A 15,900-nucleotide genomic window follows, 5' to 3' on the forward strand; every position below is an offset into this window, starting at 1 on the left:
CCAAGGGGAGGCTGGTGGATGCAGCCATCCTGGAGGCTGGGCTCTTTAATTTCCTTTTCTAGGATTTATTTACTTACTTGAGAGAGAGAGAAAGAGGGAGGGAGAGGGAATGAGAGCAGGCAGAGGGTGAGGGAAATCTTCAAGCAGACTCGGCGCTGAGCACGGAGCCTGACGCGGGGCTCCATCTCACGACCCTGAGATCACGTGATTACAACCCAGGCCAAAATCAGGAGTGGGATGCTTAACCGACTGAGCCAGCCAGGCACCCTGGGCTCTTTGATCAGTGTGGAGGGGGATGCAGCTGGGTCCTCCTTGCCCTGCTGTGAGCTGAGTGCCACCTGTGCCTTGGCCATCCGGACAGGGCCTGGTCCCACGGCTCCCGCCCCGCTCACCCTGGGCCCGTGCCTGTAACTGACCCACAGCATTGCCTGCCCTGCTTCCCCACACTGCAGGGCCCACCCTGGGCCTCAGGCATGGACGAGGGCGTGGGTGCCCTCCCCCCACATCCCCGCACCCCCGCCGTGGTATTTTGGTGATGTTTGCATTCATTTGATTTGTTTGGATTGTCAGCATGGCGTGGCGCCTTGGTAATTGGGCCCAGAGTAGAGGTCTGGTTATAGGCTCGGGTTTGGAGCAGACAGGCCCCCGGGTGAGCTGCTGTGAGGTCACGATGGCCGTTTGCCCGCCGGCCCGTCTCTGTAGATGGGCTGTGAGCTGGCTACATGACAGCCAGGCGAGAACACCATGGGAATCCTGCCACGGTAGGATCGAAGGTTGAGGGCTGGATCAGGTGGGGACACTGAGGCCTAGGGAGCTGTGGGTGAGCCCTGGGACCCTGTCTTGAGTCTCCAGATCGTGGTGCTCACTTTCCCATGTTTGTTGGAACCCGAGGGGCAGTCCTGGAGCTGTAGGCACCTGGCTCTGAGACCCAGCATGGCCGCTCACCACCTGGTGACTTGTTAGGAAACCATTTGTGAACCCCGGTTTCCTGTTGGTGAAAGGGGGCTCCGTGTCGCTTCCTGGGGGTCCTCTCATGCCCTGAAGTAATGTTTGGGTGCCACTGTCCTGGTCAGGGCTGGCGCTGGGACATATTTGATGAGAGGATGAGAGGCCCCTCCCGGTGCAGGGCACAGAGGAGGAGGGATTACCGGCTGGCCCGTGAGCCGGGCGGGGAGGGGTGCAGGGGGAGCCAGTGCTCTGGGCAGAACTGGAGGGTTTAGGCTTTGCGCTGTCATCATCCCTTAGGCAGCAGCCTCCCCAAATGCTGTCGAGGACCAGTGACTTCACTGGTGCTGTTGGGCCGGGCTGGTGGGCGGGGGGCTTCTGGGGAGGGCCAGGGAGGCCTTAAGAGGAAGAATGTTGCTGGTCTTCTTTTTCCTGAGGGGAAGCCAGAGTTGGGGGGGGGGGGGCCCTGAGCAGCTGTAGCCACAGACCCCCTTCCCAGCCCCTGGTTTGCTTTGGGGGGCTTGCCTGCTACCCCTCCCCCCACACCGGCCCCCAAGGGCCTCTCCCCTCGTCCACCTGCTGAGAGGAAGGAGAGCAGGGAGGGTCCCCCAGGGTCTTTGGGGTCGCTGAGGCTCCTGGGTCTCAAGCCACTTGGCAGGAGGGAGGACGAGGCCCGTCCGATTCCTTGGCCAACCCCCTGCGGCTCCTCCCCCACTGTCCCTGCTTTGTCCTTACATCAGGCCCGGGTGTCTTCCTGGCTTTCTCCTGCTAGTAGTACCCTGTGCGACTTCCAGTTCTTGCGGAGGAGAGCTGCGGTGAGCACCGGGGTCCAGCTGAGGGCAGCTGGGGAAGGGGGAGGGGCCCCAGTCCTGCACATGGCAGCCTCCAGACTGACGGGGGAGACCCAGGCCTGCCCCGGAGGGCCTCCCATCTGAAGGGGGAGACACGCCTGCCCTTGAGGGCCTCCAGTCTGGTGGAGAGACACAAACTCTATTGTCTGTGGGAAGAGTGAGCCCAGAGACAGGAAGACGTCAAGAGCAGACGGAGGATAAGATGGAAACGGGCCGAGCAGGTCCGAGGCCCTCCGAGGGCCCTGCTGGCCCAAGGACGCTCTCAGTGCTGCCAGCGGGGGCAACGGAGGGAGAGGGAGGAGGCAGCTGGGGACTCTGGGAGGCAGCCGTGAACCACGAGGTCTCTCTAAAGGAGACTTGTGTAAGGAAGGGTCCAGAGGACCCAGGAACCACATGGGAGCCAGCGGCTCATGGTCGCTGGGGAGTTGTGAGCCACAGGACCTAAGCCCTGGTGCGAGCTGGGTCCCCTGTGCTCCCCACCCCAGGGCCCTGCGACTTTCTGGAGGGGTTGGATTGGGAGGCATCCCCCAGGGCCATGGCCCCCATCTCTGTCCTGGCCGTGCCCTTCTTGGGTTCCCTGGACACCCCACTCCCTTGGAGGTGTGGTTGGCTGCTGGCTGCTTCAGATGGCCCTGGCTGTGTCCTGCCAAGCTCTGAACCCTTGGACAAGGCACTGAGCCCTCCTGGGCCTCAGTGGCACCATCTAGAGAATGCGATGCTGGTAGGACCCTGCTGAGGGTTGAATGAGAGCACTTAGGTGCAGAAGGGCTGGTTCCCACAGGACCCGGCATGCGGCAAGTGCTCGGGGATCGTGCTCAGGGATCGCTGGTTGTCACTGTAATTACTTGGCCTTACATCCTTCCTTCTTCCCGTATACAGGGCTTACTTGCAGATTCAAACTCCCTTTGAGTCGGTGTTGCTGGTGGGTGTGGGGCGTGCGTCCGTGTGGCGGGTCTACCATCCTGGCTTTGCTGACAGCTGTCCTGGGAGCGTGAAACGGACGGATGAAGGGCAGGACGGGGACGGGGCTGGGGCTTGGCTCTCCCTCCCCTGCTCCTGCCGCTCACCCGCCGCAGTGCAGTCCTGCCCGGCCCCGAAGCTCAGCTCTGGCCCCACCGTCCCTGGGGCTGAGCAGCCACCAGGCTCTAGCTCGAGGCTGCGATGATTTAAGATTAGTTCTGGACCAGCTGCTCTCAAGAAGGGGATCAATATGGCCTTCTACCTGCTTTGCACGCCGCAGAGGACATCGGGAGGGCATTGGGTGCAGGGAGGCAGGACGGAGGAAGGGGTGGCGGGTCGGAGGGAGCACGCGCCCCGTCTGCAGCTGGGGAAATTGAAAAGTTTGTGTGCTGCACGGTGTGGGCAGCTCACCCTCAGTACATACCGCGTTCGGCAGGGTAACGAGGTGATTGCCATGCATATTTAATGAGGCTGCACGCCCGCCACTGCTTAGAAGAGAGGAAGCCTGCCCACCTTCGCGCTGGGGTTCTGGAAACAGCCCCGTCTGGCTGCTGCCTAATGATGCCATCCGTGGGGCCTGGCTCGAGGCTGGCCGGCCCTGGAGGAGCAGGCCGGAGAGCCGGCTGCCGTCCTAGGGCTCAGCGCACATCTTTGCAGAAGGTTTTACTTCAGAGGAAGGGCTTTGCTTATCCGCGGTGACGTGGTTCCTTCTCCCCAGGCCAGAGAAAAGCCTCCGTGGGGATTTGACATGCTAAGAGCTAACTGCTCCGTGCTCCGGGCCAAGAGGCCCGGGAGTGTGCCCGTGGCTGAAGGCGGGCCTAGCGGGGCCCTGGCCCAAATGTGGAGACCTAGGGAGTTAATCCAGGGATTGTGTTAACTCCAAGGAGCTTTCCCTGATTTTTATCACTCCCGGGAAAATCATACTAACCAGCATATACGGATCGGGGATGGGTTTTAAGTACTTTACAGGTATTAACTTGTTTCATCTTCAAATCACCCTATGAGACGAGCATTATTATTATTCCCACACTATGGATGAGGAAACAGAGGTACAGAGAGGTTAAGTGGCTTGCCCCAGGTCACACAGCTAGAAGGAGGCAGAACTGGGAGCTGAACATGGCCGTCTGACTCCTGAGTCTGCTCTCGATCTCAGTTGGCTGCCTGGGCAGGCAGAAGGCTGCGTCCTTCAGGCCGCATTTGTCCCCTGCAGTTTCTTTCCTACCACATGTAACTCCTCAGAACTCTGATTTGCTGACGCACGTGCCTTTCCCACCAACGCGGCTCCCGGCCAAGAGTTTCGGCCTGTTCATTTTCTTTTCCCCCGCGTCTGGTTTAACATCGTGGTGCTCAAAGTCAGTAGTCACGGTGGATGGACAGATGGGTGTCCTGATCCCCAGGCCCTCTGTGTGGGGGTGCTGGAGGGATGGACACGAGTATGACCTGGTCTCAGCTCCTTGGGAGCTCAGAGTCCAGTGTGAGGAGCAGACCCGGGAGGCTCAGGGTTAGCCCAGGGTGAGGAGACTGCCGGGGGGCAAGCCCACGCCCAGTGGGAACCCAGGGGAGGCACGAGGGCTGTCAGATCCAGCCAGAGGAGGGACAGGAGCAGGAGAGGTTCCTGGGGGTCAGGAGCCCTGAGCGGGACTGGCCAGGTGTGTGGCTGTGGGGAGCACAGGAGGACAGGAGGCAGGAGGATGCTCAGAGCAGAGAAGGCCCCAGGAGCTGGGTCAGGGTCAGCCCCACAGAGCACAGACGATGTTTGGAGGGTTCCCTGGGGACAGGCCTCTGCCTGCACCGCTGCCCCCACCAGCTGTCTCTATTTAGGTCCACTTGGACCCCTGCAGCCACCCCTGACCTTGCCGAACCTGCCCCCTGCGGAGCCAGCGCCCACAGTGTGTCTCCGGGTTTGACGCTTGCCCACCAACGGCTTGTTCGGCTCCTGGGTCCCAGTGGAGCAGCCGCGAGACCTGTTAAATAATAATGTAGCTCGCCAGGGCCTGTGTCAACACCGCATCCTCGTGTTCATTATCTGGTTCGGCACCTTCAAAGTCTAATCCAGTCCTACGGAGTTCATTTGAACCGATTGCTGGAGGGGAAGCCAGCTGTGGGATGATTGTCGCATCTTAATTAAAGAATAAGCTTATTGGGGACAGGTCGCCTGAAAAGTGCCAGAACACAGGGCAGGTCGTGTCAGTATCTGTGCACGGGGTGGCCCCCGTCCCGCAGGACTGTGGCGAGGGTTTATCGGGGCAACCTCTGTCTCATGAGACCCCAGCTCCCCTTGGCTGGCGGACAGGTCTGTGTGGACCACCTCCCCTCCTCCACACGTGCTGGGTCACACCGCCCCCACCCACCCCCACCCCATGACCCGCCACTGCAGCGCTGAGCTCCTTCACAGCCCTGGCCACAGCGGCACGTTGACATTTTGGGGACAGTTACCGGATTAACTACACCGAGGCTGTGTCGGGCAGGACCACGCCTGGTGGGCTCCCAGCGCACACCAGGTGCTGAGACCAGCGGGGGCTGCTCAGCGCAGGGCTGTGATGGGCAGTTTCCCTCGGGGGAGTGGGCTCTGGCAGAGGTGGGCGGGAGGGGAGATCTGGGCAGGGCGTGTGCTGTTAATCTGCTTCAGAGCTCAGAGCAGAGCCCAGGAAGGACGCTTCCTGCTTCCCGGAGTGCTGCTGTCACTAATCCCACCTTGCTCTGCTCCCGCCACACCCTCTGCACCCCGCCGCTGGCCTCCGATACCGGCACTGATGCGGACTGTCATCAGGCATGCCCGAAAAGAAACTTCCCTGGATTCCTGAACACCAGCAGCCCCCAGAAGTCCCCCTGCCGGCCCCCAGATAGAGCCGCCTTCCCCACCCTTAATTTTCACGTTTAGTGCCCAAACTTAGTTTGCATGTATTAGCTGTTGTAAATCTATCATAACAGTGTGACGTGGCATGAATAATGCATCGCTGGGCTGTATTAGTTTTCTGTCTTCTATCTTATTTATGACACGAAACTGGTGGGAATTTGCAAAAGCGAAATCTAGGCGCAAGGCTTCTTGGGTAATGGTATGCAAATTGGCGTGAGGGCGGAAAGATTCACCCAGTCCTCGGGGTGCCCGAGCCCCAGCATGTGGGCCACCTGGGCGAGCGGGGCAGGGCTCCTGTCACTGCGGGGAGTCATTCCTGTCCCACAGTTTTGTCTTAATTTTTTGTAAGTGTGTGTGTCACTGCTGCTGTCATCCTATTATGTCTTAAAAATGAAAAGTTGGCAGGTGAAACTTGAGACATTGATTGTCTAAAGGTTGCGGAGACTTTCCAGGAGGTTCAGACAAGGAGTGTTTTCCAGCAGCAGGAAGAGTTGAGGTTAGACTTGCAGAAGACCTTTCTTTCAGGAAGCTTGTGAAGGATGGGGGGGGTTGGGGGATCCATGGGGTCCCCTCCTGGGGGGTGTCGAGGAGCCAGGCATGGCTCAGGGCCTGCTCTGCTCCAGGGGTCTAGGGGAGGAGGTATGTCGATGGAGGCCCTGGGGGGGCTGGGGCTGCCTAAGGGGCAGGGCTCCAGGCCCCCTGTCTCTGCACCGGGATGAGCTCAGAGCTTTCCTGTATCCCATATTTGGTCTCCCCCTGTCCTGAAAGACTTAGGTTGGTAAAGGATTTTGTGGTGTAAAAAACAAGTGGTTTGAAGCTGTCGGCTCAGGGAGCAGGTTCTGTGAAGCCGCGGAGAAGCCTAGGGAAGTGGTGGGGAGAAGCCAGATGGAGGAGGATGTTGTGGAGGGACCAGATGGGGGACAGGAGGTGAGGGAGGGGCAGGCGACAGCGACAGGTGGCAGTCCTCGGCCTCGGAGCCCCTGCCCCCCTCCCCCCACGAGCATCTCTGGCTGTCAGTCTGTCCTTCCATCCACGTAGCTCTCCTATGTCCCCCCCCCCACTCCTCTGTGGCCACTCTCCCTTCTGAACCCTGCTACAGCGGGAGGGGGGGATGGACACCTTCGGAGCAGCTGCCCAGCCCCCTAGAAGCTGGCAAAGATACACAAGGTCATGGATGGACCCCTGAACGCCAGGCCCTGGGCTGAGCCTTCCTACAGGGGAGGCTGGGAGCCTGAGCCCAGGACAGATTGAGTGAGATCACACAGGGAGGGGCTTAGACCAGCGTCTGCCGCACTCAGACCATTACATGACAGTCCTCTCACGCCAGGCAGCCGGGCATGGGGAGGGTCTGCCCGGCTGGAAGCTGTAAGGGGGCAGTCCTGCTGCCGTGTCTGAGTGGGCTTGCATGGTGGTCAGTATGGGCTCGGGAGCTGGGCTGGCTGGCTTCGGCCCCCGACTCCACCACCGTGTGCCTCCATTTCCCCACCTGTAAAATGGGGATAATTATAGAACTGGCCTCCCCTCCCCCCGGCTAAGCAGCTGGGTGCATGTGAAGCACAACGTGTCACAGCTGTTTTACAGGGAAAGACTTGGTCAGAATCACGTGGGGCACCCGGTGGTGGGACCAGGATCTCCAGCTCCTCACTCCAGTGCTCGATCCCAAAGCCCGGGGTCCGCCGTGTCAGGCTCAGATGGCCAGAGGTAAAGGGCCAGCTGTCGGCTCCCCTGGATACCTGGGGAGAGAGGGCAGTGGGGTGAGACAGTGGCCAGCCCAAGTCCTGACCCAGAGTGGATGTCCCCTGCGCTGGTGCTCTGCTGTGGGGGCAGACATGCCTTCCACTGAGCCCAGAAGCCCTGGAGAGGAGTGACAGTGTGGCCGGGTGGGAACCAGGCTTCCTGGAGCAGGTTCAGTGAGAATGGGTATGAGCAGAGGCTGGGGGAGAGGACAGCTTGTGTGTGTGAACGTGTGTGTGCACCTGCACGTGTGTACAAGTGAGAGGGAAAATGGGTCGATTATATTCACCCCATTTAGTCCTTGGCTGTAGCTAGAATCCTGCTGACAGCATCCCGTCGGGCTCTGGAGTCCTGGGTCAAGCCTGGAATCATTCCCTGATCCCCGTGCTTCCCCTTCCCCTACCCAGCAGTCTTGGGTGCAGATCTGCACCTGGAGCTGAGACGTGAGCCTTCCTGGAGCCCCTCACACCCTCAGCAGGAGGGCAGCACAGTGACCTTGGCCGAGCCTGCTCACTTCTGCTGCTGTGGCCAAGGGGAGTCCAGAATAGTGGGAAGAGGTCATATGTGCTTAGTGACAAGCAGGTGTCATGTGGGGATTTTTAACTTTTGGGGGGGTAAGGTGGTTTTCAGGCTCTTTGGAGATGTTGGCAAAAGCTGTAGACCCTCTTTCCAGAAGAATGTACCAAAGGTGCCAAATATTTCACACTTAGTTCCAAAATGGGTTGTTAAAAGTTTGGAACAGATTGTCCTTCTTGGAGCAGGCAGGGCCGTCCATCTGTCTGTCCCTTTTCAGTACCCATGTGGCCCTGAGCTGGAAGAGGCCGGCACCAGGTCAGGTCTCTTGTAACCTTCCCCCCTCCACTTTAGAGCTGAGTCAGCTGAGCCCCAGGGACCCTGACTGAAGTGCTGGTGAGAGGTGGATGTGGATGTCACATCTGAAGCCCCCCCCCCCACCCCCGAAGTGCCCCGGAAGGACCCCACTGCTTCTGGCACATGATCCCTGGGTCGTGACCAGGTTGGACTTCAAAGGCAGGGTGCAGAAGGCCTGGGACGGAGCCCACATAAAGGTGTCTCTGTGTGTGACTCGAAGACTGGGTGTGGGCTCTGGCGTCCCACCAGGGTGACCGTCCGTCCCGGCTTGCTCAGGATGGGGTGTCCGGCTCCTGGTGCTACCACCGTCCTCCCCCCGCAAACTGGCTGGTCACCAGCTGGAATCCTGGCGCTCCCCGCTCCCCCCCCCATTTCCTGCACAGTGACTTTGTGAGTGTCATTCAGCCTCTGTTTGTTTCCTCAGCTGCGAAATGTTGATAAGAGTAAGATAGATAAAGAAGGGAAGGGAGTTGTGCCGATTGCCTTAAACCATAGACTGCGCCTGCCCACCTGCCCAGAGCAGCCGCTTGGAGGGGCATCCCCGTGTTTTCACCCCCGCCTGTCCCCTGGCTGGCGGAGTGAGCCCGCACCGCCGATCTCTCTCGTTTTTTTTTTTTTTAAAGATTTTATTTATTTATTTGACAGACAGATAATCACAAGTAGGCAGAGAGGCAGGCAGAGACAGGAAGGGAAGCAGGCTCCCTGCAGAGCAGAGAGCCAGATGTGGGGCTCAATCCCAGGACCCTGGGATCATGACCTGAGCTGAAGGCAGAGGCTTAACCCACTGAGCCACACAGGTGCCCCCTCGAATCTCTCTTGAAGCCTGCCAGTTCGATGAGGAAGGCAGGTCCCAGGCGTCTGGGGCATGGCCCGGAGGTGGGGCTGGCCAAGGGGCAGGCAGGGGCTCTGTGGGCGATCTCTAGGCCAGGCAGCCCACACGGGTAACCGAGCAGGGAGCTGCACGGAGAGCCCCTGCATGCCCACCCCGCTCTGTTGCGGCACCGGTAGGAGATGCCTGGGGGGGGAGTGTCCCAAGCTTGGAGTCTGGGGGTCAGGCCCACGCCCAGCTCTGCCCCTGCCCTGCGGTGCCACCTGGGCTCAGGGTTTGGCCCCTTTTCTCTCGTAAAGGTCTCAGGCAGGAGGAAATGCTGTGGCGTGGGGAGGGCCGGGCACCCAGTAGGTACCCAGCAGGCCGGAGCCGTGCCAGCCTTCTGCTATTTCTCCGTCAGCCCCCAGCCGGCCCTGAGCGCCCCCGCACTGCTTCCCGGCTCCTTGGCCTCCTCTTAGCTCTAATGACTTTGAGTGCTGAGCGGCTCACCCTGGGAATTGACAGAAACCGAGCACCGAAGCGTCACTTGGAGGCACATAAATACTGTACGATGGAGGCTGGGCTGTGTCAGCACGATTAGGAGCAGCGTCACTCACCTGAAAGCCTCGGTGCACGCGCCTGCAGCTGGGCGAGGGGGACAGGTGGGCTGGCGCTGGATCCCCGGTCTCTTCCCAGCTCCCTGACCAGCTCCTCACCGCAGATGGCGTGCACAGAGCCCTGGTGGTGGCCAGCCCTGCCCACGGAGCCTCCCGGGACCCCAGAGGGCAGGTTCTCCTCCTGGCCCCATTGACAAGTGAGCGAGGAGAGCCAGTTACGGGGCCAGAGTGAGCCAGGAGCTGGGCGTCAGACCCAGGCCCTTCCCTCTGGCTGCCAGCTTTTAAAAAAAATTTTAATTTTTAAATTAAAAAAAAATTTTTTGTCTCTCCCCCCAACTTTTTATTTAAAGAAATTTCAAGTCACAGTAAAGTTGAAAGAGTAGTACAATAAACACACCAAGATCCTCTACCTAATTAACCGACTGTTAGCATTCTGCTGTAATCCCCCATATGATACGCATTCTCCCTTTGCTGGCTACACCATTTAGAAGTTGGTGGCAGATGTTATTACTCTTCACTCCTAAGTCGGGAAGGGTAGCAGGGCTGTCCTGCATAACTTCTGTACATTGTGGAATTGTGTCCATAGGGTCCAGTGGAGAGGAATGGGAAACCAGCCCTGAGCCCTGTGGGCAGCAAGGTCTGGGCATCCCTGCTGCCTGCCTCCCTCCCCCGGAAGTAGCGGGATCCATGCTGCCCGCAGGCTGCCTACTCTGCCCTGTGTCCCCCAGGAGGCCCCAACCAGGACTCCCAGGACCTGGCACCAAGAATGAGCTCCTGGCGAGGGGAGGGGTCCTGGGGAGCTGGGAGATCATGGAGGAGGGAGGGGCTGGAGCGGCCGTGCTGTTGCACACGCATCGCGCCCTTTCCCCCACCCGTGGACCACTTGGCAGGTTTGCACAGGCCTTGTGTAAAGCCCTCCGGACCTGGGGGAAGACTTGTTACACCCCTGGAGAAATGAGGCTGGGTTTCCACTGCTGACTTTGCTTTTAACTGGATTCTGACAGCAGCACGCAGGCCGGAGCGGCGGCAGACTCTGGTTTTGCTTTCCGTGGCTCGAGGCCTCTGGGTTCCAGTGTGGTCTGGCCTTGTCGGAGGCCAGAGGTGCTTCTGAGCCTCCCCTTGGAGGGGGGGCGGGCATCGTGTCGCACGGGGCGAGCTCGGACACGCCTTCCTGTTGGTGTGCATGTGTGCAAGTGTGTGCATGTGTGTGTATGCCGTGTTGGAGGAAAGTCTGCAGACAAATGTCATGCAGACACAAAAGTCTGTTGTGACAAATCCCCCTTCCACCTGCTGTCCCCCCGTTTGTCCATCTGCTCATTGATGGTGGGCCCTGTGGGAAGTCAGGTCCAGCCTCAGTGGCTCACCTGTGACGGGGCTTGGTGGCTCCCCTGCTGGCCTTTCCCGGCGAGGCTGGGAGGCATCCTGTTGGGACCTGGGGCTCTGCCTGGGTCTGGGCCTGCGGGAATGTGGTCTTGAGTGCCGGCTGGTTTGGGGAGATAATCTGCACCCCACCCTGCTCCCCACTCCCCGCAGGGTTTCCTGGAAGGACTAAGGAGAACAAAGCCAGCAGGACCCGGGCTGCGGTCAGCAGGCTTGGGGGCGAAGGCCCAGCAGATGGAGGTTGCTCGTCTCCCCTTGCACCGGGTGGACTGGGCCCAGCTTGTGGAGGCTGGGAGGGGCCTGGCCTCCCTCTAAATCCCAGAGACTCACAGGCGGAGCCTCCAGGGCTGGGACTTCCCTGGGGTGGGGGTGGGGTGCTGAGGAAAGGGGAGCCGCCCCCGCCACGCCATGTGTGAGTCCCCAGTCTGAGGGAGCGAGTAGCTCCTCGTCCTCGGAATGTGCCATACCTCATACGAGACCCCCCTCCTCGCCCCTGGGGAGCCCCCACTTTGATGGAGACAACATACCCCTGCCCTTGGTGAACTTCCGGGCGAGAGGGAGCTGCAACTCCTGCCTCAGGGTCCCTCCCGGTGGGGGGTGAGCTGTGCCACAGAACCCTGCCTCCCAGGAGCAGCCTGGCACTTGGGGAGGAGAGGGTGTTGCTGGGCCCCTGAGGTTCCTGTCTCTATCAGCCTGTACCCCCTCGCCCCCTGCCGGGCCACATGCAGAGCTCAGTCACCAGGGACCGGCTGGGAAAAGCCATTGTGTTGGCTGCGTCACAGTCAGTGACCACGGGCCTGGTTCCCCATGGAGACCCCCACCCCCACCAGCCAGCTTCCTTCCCTCTGGGAAACTTCTTGGTGATCTGAGCCAAGGGGAGTCAGGGCCAGCCTCACTCCCTAAGCCGGCACAATGCCCACACCTCCAGGCCCTGCCACACCACAGTCAGAGGGACTGTCCTTCAGAGGTAAACTGGCCCATGTCACTTACAAACCTAGCCCCTGACGCACTTAAGTGCTGGTCAGCCTTCACCGTGGACAGCAGCGGCCTGGGGTGCTCCGGCCCTGCCCACCTCTCCTCCTAAGTCTGTCCCCGGGCCCCACCCTGACACCTTTCTGTTTCTCGCACCCACTGTGCCCGTTCCTGCAGGGTCTTCCCACTCCCCCACCCCAGCCCTGCTCCCTGGGACAGAACACACCTGCTCTGTTCCTGACTCCAATCTGCTCTGCTCGCTCTTTCTCCTTTTGGTTTTTTTAAAAAAGTCAAGCCCAGGGCGCCTGGGTGGCTCAGTGGGTTAAGCCGCTGCCTTCGGCTCAGGTCATGATCTCAGGGTCCTGGGATCGAGTCCCGCATCGGGCTCTTTGCTCAGCAGGGAGCCTGCTTCCCTCTCTCTCTCTCTGCCTGCCTCTCTGCCTACTTGTGATTTCTCTCTGTCAAATAAATAAATAAAATCTTTAAAAAAAAAAAATAAATAAAAAAAAATAAAAAAGTCAAGCCCAGAGTCCAAGTGAGAGGCCCTCCACCTGACCAGTGCCTGACATCCCATAATTATTTTAATTCTGTAACTTTGCGGTGCAATTTGACATCTGCGCCACCAAGCCTGTTTATTATCCAGCAGCATCCAGCTGAGCTCTGACTCTTTCTGCTCACACCCTCAAACTCCTTCCCCTCTGGTAGGTGCTTGTCTGTTCTCTGCATCTGTGAGTTTGTTTCTGTTTTATTTTGTTCATTTGCTTGTTTCGGTTTTTTAGATTCCACATAGGAGTGAACTACTGCGATATTTGTCTTTCTCTGACTTAGTTCGCTTAGTGTATTTCCTTATAGGTCCATCGGTGTTGCAGAGTGCTTATGCCATTGTTCTTATGACTGAGTAGTCTTCTGTGGTCTCAATACACCATGTCTTCTTATCCGTCCAGCAACCGATGGACACGTAGGTTGTATTGTATCACGGCTATCGTAAACAATACTTCAGTGAGCATAGGGGTGTGCGTATCTGAATTAGCTGTTACATTCTTTGAATAAACACCCACAAGTGGAATGGCTGGGTCATAGTGTAGTTCTGTTCTTAGTTTTTTGAGGAACCTCCATGCTGGTTTCCACAGCGGCCATACCCGTGTGCATTCCCAACAATGGTGCACGAGAGTCCCCTTGTCTCCACATCCTTGCCAACACTGCTTATTTCTTGTGTTTTTGATGATAGCCATTCTAATAGGTGTGAGATGAAAGCTCACTGTGGTTTTGATTTATATTTCCCAGACTAACTGGTGATGTTGAATGTCTACTCAGGTGTCTGTTGGCCATCTGGAGGTCTTCTCTGGAAATATGTCTATTAAGATCCTCTGCCCATTTTAAAAATTGGGTTGTTGGGATTTTTGTTGTTGTTGTTCTTGTTGAGTTGTATGTGTTCTTTATATATTTTGGATACTGGGTTGTTGGGATTTTTGTTGTTGTTGTTCTTGTTGAGTTGTATGTGTTCTTTATATATTTTGAATACTAACCCCTCTCCTGTTCAGCAGGTTGCCTTTTTGTTTTGATGATGGGTTCCCTTGCTGCGCAGAAACTTGTTAGCCCCCTTGTTTATTTTTACTTTTGTTTCCCTTTCCTTTGGAGTGAGATCCACAGAGATGCCACTAAGACCCATGCTAGGGAGTCTACCTGTTTTCTTCTGGGAATTTTACAGTTTCAGGTCTTACATTCAAGTCTTTCAAACATTTTGAGTTCATTTTTGTGTCTGATACAAAGTATGGGTCCCGTTTCTTTCTTTTGCATGTGGTTGTCTAGTTTTCCCAGAACCCCATTTATTGAAGAGACAGTCCTTTCTCCTTTGTGTATCCTCAGCTCTGTTGGCATAGATACATTGTCCGTATGGGTGTAGGTTTCTTTCTGGGCTCTCAGTTCTGTTCTGTTGACCTGCGTAGTTTCCTTTTGTACCAACACTGTACGGTCTTGATTATAGCTTTGTAGTGTAGGTTGAAATCGGGGAGCATGATACCTCCAGCATTGTTTTACTGTTTCAAGATTGTTTTGACTATTTGGGATCTTTTGTGGTTCTGTACAAATTTTAGAATTATTTGTTGTAGTCCTGCAAAGTGCATTTGCACTTTGATAGGGATTGCATTAAATTTGTAGATTGCTTTGGGTAGAAGGGACTTTTTAAAAAAATATTAATATTTTTATTTATTTGTGTATTTTGAGAGAGAGAGACAGAGATAGCAAGACAGCGAGTGAGAGCATGAGTAGGGAGGAGAGGAAGGAGGCTCCATGCTGAGGAGGGAGCCCAACACAGGGCTCGATCCCAGAACTCTGGGATCTTGACTTGAGCTGAAGGCAGATGCTTAACCAACTGTGCCACCCAGGTGCTCCAGATGGACATTTTTATATAATATTCTTCCAATGCATGAGCATAGAATATCTTTCCATCTATTGATGCCTTCTTTAATTTCTTTAATTAATGCCTCATAGTTTTCAGTGTACAAGTCTTTCACTTTCTTGGCTAAATTTATTCCTAGGTGTTTTATTCTTTTTGATACAATTGTCAATGGGATCGTTTTCTTATTTTCTCTCTCTGATGAATCGTTATTAGTGCACAGAAATGCCGTGAATGTTCTGTATATTGATTTTGTATCTTGCAACTTTACTGAATTCATTTATTAGGTGTAGTGGTTTTCTGGTGTATTCTTTAAGGTTTTCTATTTAGAGTATCATATTCTCTGCAAATAGTGGCAGTTTTACTTCTTCCTTTCTGATTTGGATGTCTTTTATTTCTTTTGTTGCCTAATTGTTGTGACTAGGGCTTCTAGTACTGTGTTGAATAAAAGTGGTGAGAGTGGGCATCCCTGTCTTGTTTCTTTTATTACAGGAAAAGTTATTAGCTTCTCACGTTTGAGGGTGGTGTTCACTGCAGGATTGTCATACATCCTTTATTATGTTGAGGTACGTTTCTTCTATATCCACTTTGTTTTGAGAGGTTTTCAACATCACAAACGTATATTGAATTTTGTCAAATGCTTTTTCTGCATCTATTGAGATGATCGTATGATTTTTGTCTTTCATTTTGTTAATGTGCTTTATCCCATTAATTGATTGGCAGATGTCGAACATCCTAGTATCCCTGGAGTAAATCCCCCTTGGTCATGGCATATGACCCTTTTAATATATTGTTGTGTTCAGTTTGCTGACATTTGATTGAGGATTTTTACATCTGTGTTCCTGGCCAGTAATTGGTATCAGGGCTGGTTTGGGCATAGGGGGTGATACAGGCTTTATAAAATATGTTGGAAAACTTCCCCTCCCTTCAATTTTTGGGAGGAGTTTGAGAAAGGTAGGTATTAAAATCTTCCCTGAATGTTGGTAGAGTTCACCAGCAAGGCTACCTTGTTCTGGCCTTTTGTTTGCTGGGAGGCTTCTGATTGCTGTTAAAATCTCCTTGCTCCAGTAATCATTCTGTTCAGATTTTCTATTTCTTTAGGATCCAATCTTGGAAGTTTATATGTTTCTAGGAATTTATCCATTTTTTTTCTTTTCTAGGCTAGGAAACCCATTTTCTCCAGGTTGTTCAGGGTGTCAGCACATCATTAAGTCCCTGACGATCCCTTGTGTTTCTGTGGTTTGAGCCCCACATCACCCCTCTCATTTCTGATTTTAGTTATATGAGTCCTCTCTCTTTTTTCCTTGATTAGTCTGGCTAAGGTTTGTCAGTTTGGTTTATTTTTTCCAAAGAACCAGCTCCTGGCCTCATTAATCTTACATACTGTCTTTTTAGTCCCCATTTCACTTTTTTCTGTTCCAGTCGAATATTTTCTTTCTACTAATTTTGAGGTCTGTTTCTCCCCCCTCCCCCCGGTTCCTTTAGGAGTAAAGTCATATTGTTTATTTGAG

The 15,900-nt window shown here is 55.5% G+C and overlaps 1 protein-coding gene across 14 annotated transcripts in view; it reads left to right on the forward strand.

The window, feature by feature from the left end:
* Nucleotides 1–15,900, forward strand: part of ARHGEF10L (Rho guanine nucleotide exchange factor 10 like) — a 156,103-nt gene that overhangs the window by 127,194 nt on the left and 13,009 nt on the right. The gene's annotated exons all lie outside the window — the stretch shown is intronic.

This window comes from Mustela lutreola, chromosome 10 (assembly GCF_030435805.1).
Source record: "Mustela lutreola isolate mMusLut2 chromosome 10, mMusLut2.pri, whole genome shotgun sequence".
Taxonomy (NCBI): Eukaryota; Metazoa; Chordata; class Mammalia; order Carnivora; family Mustelidae; genus Mustela; species Mustela lutreola.